The 6,000-nt window shown below is 39.4% G+C and overlaps 1 protein-coding gene across 4 annotated transcripts in view; it reads right to left on the bottom strand.

The window, feature by feature from the left end:
* NAALADL2 (N-acetylated alpha-linked acidic dipeptidase like 2) overlaps positions 1-1,123 on the bottom strand; it is a 706,416-nt gene extending 705,293 nt beyond the window's left edge. For 3 of the 4 annotated variants that reach the window (XM_081953457.1, XM_081953461.1, XM_081953462.1), the window contains exon 1: positions 913-1,123. The gene's annotated coding sequence lies outside the window, so the exon portion shown is untranslated. Of the gene's footprint in view, positions 1-464; positions 658-912 lie in introns of those variants that run through there. The other variant, XM_081953458.1, reaches the window with a different exon arrangement.
* Positions 1,124-6,000: the final 4,877 nt, after the last annotated feature.

Raw genomic sequence — 6,000 nt, forward strand, 5'->3', positions numbered from 1 at the left:
GAACTCATGGTGTAGATGGAAGTACAACAATGGTGTAAACATTCCGTGATTGCTAAGTAGCAAAATGCATTCAAAAGGTTTAGCAAAGGAATGACATCAAAACATTTACCACCAAGAAAACAAAATGTTTGGTAGGCTGCCCTCAGGATTCTTAATCTGGACTATACAGCAGCAGCCCAAATAATTTTCTATAGCAACCAAGTTCAGGTCGAAGAATCAACCATCCACCAATTGCGGTTTAGAGCAGCTCGTTTTTGCTTGTCCATCCCCCGGCCTTGGTGCCTTTGCACAGAATTAGCCATTATCAAACTTTATGGCAGTTGCTACAAAAGAAGCTAAGTGGCTTGTTCTAAATAAGGGTTGGAATTTTGCAGGCCAATTTATCTCCTCTTCTGATAAAAAGTGCCGGTTAACTAGCAAATTACTGTGTTTTGTTGGTTATAACATACTATCTTCTCACTTACTTGATTCCTCACTGAGAAACATACTCTTGCTTTCCTTTCCTTTCTCTTCTTCTTCTTCTTCCTCTTCCTCTTCCAACAAACCTTCTCCGTGAAATAAAACTGCAAGATTACCAAGTCCCTGGAATGTCACACTGATTTCTATCCATTCGTGGCACCTTTTCATTCTGTTAACATTTCAGGAAAATCCAACCATCTACTCTTATGAACCGAAGCAGCATTTCCACCCCACTCCACCCACCCCAAAACCCACAAAAAACAGCAAGGGTGAGGGTTTTTCCCCTCGTTTCCCAAGAACTTTCACATGTATCAGCAAAGCCACACCAGATATACTTGTCCATGCAGAAAACGGCCCATTAACTGCCTTGAAATTTAATCCTGCTCAGGGCAGATTACAAACATGATCTCATCTGTTACACACATAGAGACGTACGCACAGAAACGCACTCACCTGGCAAGGGAGAATGGGGGAAGCCTATATCCTTCTCTGCCAGGTTCTAGGCATAATGGAGTGTGCGATCGTGTGTACGTGTTGGGTTTGCGGAAAGAAGGATCCAGGTAGTAGAATGGGTGACGAAGAAAGTTTGACCTCCTGGTTTCCTACGGCTGCATGTAACCGTACACCTTTTTTTTTTCCCCCTAGGAATAATTAGCAGCTTGCCTTCCTCTGTTACCTGGGCTTGCCTGACCTGTTTTGCTATAAAGTGACATCACCTCTTTTGATCTCTCCAGTTGAATTTACATGTTCTTCGGACACAATAACCAGACGACTGACTTTGGACTCAACCTATCCAACCTAGTCCCTCTCTCCTCTCCCTTCCTCCATCCCCCTCCCTCTCACCTCTCATTTTTAATCTGCCCTGGTCTTTTTTTTTTTTTAGAGAGAGAGAGAAAGCTGCCTGTCCAAAGTCTATTATTTGTCAGGGCCTTTTCTGAGTTACTATGCTGAAACCTAGGGTTTTCTATAAGAAAACAGAATAAATTTGGACTCATCAGAAGAAGCCCATGGATATATTTCTATAAAGAGAGGGGGAATATAATAGGCTAGATTAAAAAAAAACTATTTGAAGATTCATGTTCCCAATCAACCTACACATGCCAACCTTTTTATTCCCCAGAAATACCTTTTCTCCCTGAGAACAGTTCTGTGGGTATTCCTTTTTCTCAGACACATTGGGGGAGGTAGGAGAATGCCCACTTTTGCAATTTTTTTCTAAACATTTACTGAAATCATATTACTAATTTTAACATTATCATCATTGTGGTTAGTGTATTATTGCTAATAATATGATATCAATTATCAATATTAACGGTTATACATTTGGGTGATCCCCTGCTTTCCCAGACACTTAAAGTGACAGGGGACAAAAACATGAGAGGAGGGTGAGGGTGAGAATAAGGATGGGGAGGAGGATAATTAGGGGGAGGGGAGGATAAAAGATAAGAATAAGGATGGGGAGGAGGAGAAGGATAAAGGATAAATGATAAAGTTAAGGATGGAGGGGAAGAGGAGGATAAAGTATAAGGATGGGGAGGGGGAGGATAAGGATAAAGGGTAAATGATTAGGGGACTGGAGACTAAAACATATGAAGAACGGTTGCAGGAACTGGGTATGTTTAGTTTAATAGAAAGAAGGACTAGGGGAGACATGATAGCATTGTTCCAATATCTCAGGGGTTGCCACAAAAAAGAGGGAGTCAAACTATTCTCCAAGGCACCTGAGGGTAGAACAAGAAGCAATGGGTGGAAACTAATCAAGGAGAGAAGCAACTTAGAACTGAGGAGAAACTTCCTGACAGTTAGAACAATTAATCAGTGGAACAGTTTGCCTCCAGAAGTTGTGAATGCCCCAACACTGGAAGTCTTTAAGAAGATGTTGGATAGCTATTTGTCTGAAACGGTATAGGGTTTCCTGCCTAGGCAGGGGGTTAGACTAGAAGACCTCCAAGGTCCCTTCCAACTCTGCTATTGTATTGTATTGTAAGGATAAGGACAGGGAGCGAGAGGAGGAAGAGGAGAATGAGCAGATTGATTTACATAAGGGAATATGTTAAGATACTGAGAATGAAGATATGAATTACAGTTTTGGAGACAGTCACTAAAACTACTAAGAAGCTACAATAAAAATAATTCAGTTAGTATAGGTAATCCTTGACTTACAAAAGTTCATTTAGTAACCATTTGAAATTACAGCAGCCCTGGAAAAAGTGACTTATGGCTGGTTTTTTTTTTTTTTTTTTACATTTATGCCCATTGCAGCATTCCGGTTGGTCATGAGATCAAAATTCAGATGCTTGGCAACTGATTCAAATTTATGATGGTTGCAGTGTCCCAGGATCATGTGGACAGCTTTTGTGACCTTCTGACAGTGATTCATTTAACAACTGTGGCAGGGAAGGTCAACATTCACTTAATTGTCTCACTTAGCAACAGAAATATTGGACTCAATTGTGGTTGTAGGCGAGGACTGCCTGTACAGGATCAATAAAGGCTTCCTAGAAGCAGTGAACCTTCATTGATCCTATATAGGCGGTTCTAAGAAGCAGTGATTAGGAAGCCGAAATGGAAATAGGTTAAGAAACAACTATAATAAGAAGTTAAGATATAGAATATCAATTCCTAGCCACAGATGTAGACCTGAAATAGCTAGATCATTTGTGTTTCTGCCTGAATTGAAGGTGGAGCAAAGCTCTAAATGACTCTGCATCTCATTATACTAATTACACCACTTACATTCTCCCTCCACTGTCATGCTTTACAACAACGTCTACCTCCATGTGTGAAATTAAACAACACATCAAGTTTGTTGGCTGTGATAAGAAAGAAAGGGATATCCTTGAGCACATGCAAGCTCTACAGTTTAAGCTTGGACAATTTTCTGACTTTGGCTATCTTAATTAATTGGACAGGAGATTACCGAGAAATCCCACCACTTAACACTCGATTGAGAAAGAGGAATAACATTTTAAAAGCAGACAAAGGAAAACTACTTCTGTCTGTTGACAAGGAAACTACAGGTTTTGTGTAGTTTACAAAACCACCACGATTTGAGTTTGATTCGGAATTTGTTTGTTTTTCAGTTCTCACCTGTACCTCAATTAGAGGAATAATATTTGAGTATGCTTCAGATAGTGTACTTAAAATTGCACATGGCCAATTTTACTTGCACAGTCAACATAACAAATGACCATTTGCAAGTGTCCCAGAAGGAAAAACAAAATGTTTTTAACAAGCAAAGGAAGAATGTTGCAATAACCATATCAGCTTTTTTTGCAGCACTTTTGGGCCAGTCACTGCCTCTGTTTTTTCTGCATGATTCCAAGAAGAAAGTAGAACAGAAGTTAGGATGCATGTGGCTGTCAGCCTTGCGAGGTTAGTCCAGACAAGAAACACGCCTAGAAGTAGAAAATGAATGTTAATTAGAGGAAGATTCAACCTGGAAATCAGAAGGAATTTCCTGACAGTGAGGACAATTCAGGGCTGAAATTCAACAGGTTCTGATCAGTTTCTGGAAAACCAGTAGCGGAAACTTTGAGTAGTTCGGAGAACCGGCAAATACCACTTCTGGCTGGCCCCAAAGTGAGGTGAGAATGGAGATTTTGCAGTATCCTTCCCCTGCCATGCCCACCAAGCCACGCCCACACTATCAGCAGTAAAAAAAAAAAAAAAAGAATTTCACCACTGGGACAATTCATCAATAGAACAGCTTGCCTCCTGGAGTTGTTGGTGCTCCATTGCTGATGGAGGCAACCATTTGCCTGGGATCCAAAGATGCTTTTTCAAGAGGCTTTCTTCTTCTTTGAAGATGTTTCACTTCTCATCCAAGAACCCTTTTCAGCTCAGAGCTAAAGAAGCTTCTTGGATGAGAAGCAAAAAGTCTTCAAAGAAAAACAAGGAAGTCCAGTTGCCTCTTGAAAAAGCACCTTTGGGACAACTATCACCTGGATGACTGAGAATCTCCATAGACATTTGTCTGGGATGATATAAAGACTCTTGCCTTAGGGAAGGGGTTGGGCTAGAAGACCTCCAAGGTTCTTTCCAGCTGTATGATTCTCTGACTCTATGAAGTACCAACTGTATCTTTATTGTAAGGTTACATTAACACAACATTGCAAATCTGAAAGTACATTTCTGCCCCTTCTTCTTTACAATTCAAGAAGTTAAGGAGATGCTTGTCACATCCCTATTCCTTCTCTGGATTCAACTGCTACTTATCTGCCTGTTGTCTATTTTGTGGTTCTTCTGCTTGTCTCTCAGTGTCACTCCTATAAACCATTATATGGGCTCAGTTTTCTCCCCTGGCCAGCAAAAGCTGAACCTTTGCAAAGATTATCTCCAAAATCAACCACTTACTTTTGCCCCTTAACTGTAAGGCAGATTTAGCTGTAGAATTAGGAAAGGACCTAGGGCTGCATGAGACTATGAAAGAGAAAATCACATCAGGTGTCCTATCCTTCCAAGCAGAAAAGGAGAATTCAACATGATCAGTGGTGTGTCTTCCTCATTTTGAAGAAATATTTACTTTTCTCCTTCACTGTGTTAGAGGGAAAGCCAGTAAAAGGTTCGTGTGTGGTAAACTGGGAATGAGCTGCTGAGTGGTTGTTGTTGTTTTTTAACAAAACAAAACAAAGCTCCCAAGATTTATTTTATTTTGGCATTTACGGAGCTATCAACTGGAGCAAAGCAAACAGACTTAACAACCTTATTGTGCAAATACCCTGCATATTAAACTAATATATGCTGTAAAATATAGCACTACAAAGGTGCCAAAAGTACAGTAATTTGTTCCCATTTAGAACACTCTGTAAAATGTCATCTAATTAAGCAAGCTGAGTGTTATTATGTTCCAATATGCAAAGAAGGAAGAAATGCAGCTATTTTAGGTTGCTTTGTCTTCTTGTGGTTTTTTTTTTCTTTCTTCTTTAAACATGGAGAATATTTTCCCAGGCTATCATCTTACACAATGACAGAAAAGTGCAGGAGTCATTATTCTGCCTAGATTATAGGAAGATTAATTATTTTATTAACATATACTTGCCACCCACTTTGGGGGGGGAAATGAAAATAAAGAAAAATCCCAACATTTTTTGTTTTTAGTGCTTTTATAAATCAGTCATTTTCCAAAGCATTAAATTTCCTCATGCTTGTGTTAGAGTCAAAACAAACCTATGATTTATGTTAAACCAAGAACGGTTAAATGAGAGAAAATTGGTCAAAGTTCATCAAGCAGCCTTCTTAACCAAGTCTGAGTAGCTTTCTCTGATTAATACTGGTAGGTTTTTTTATTGAAAGTTGTATACTTCTTAACATTATCCTGTGGTTAATCTTGTTAGTATTATTATTTTCATCAACAAAAGACAGAAAAGGACCAGTAGAACTGCATGACGTTTTGAATGGATACAAGTAATTAAAAACCTGTCACTTAAGTGATTTTTTAAAATCACAACAGATCTCCCAGAGCTACTTATAACTCAGTTCTGGACTTCTGACAATTGCACACAAACACACACACACCATGATCACATTTTTTGAATTCAG

Source organism: Natrix helvetica, assembly GCF_964273705.1.
Source record: "Natrix helvetica genome assembly, chromosome: 5".
Taxonomy (NCBI): domain Eukaryota; kingdom Metazoa; phylum Chordata; class Lepidosauria; order Squamata; family Natricidae; genus Natrix; species Natrix helvetica.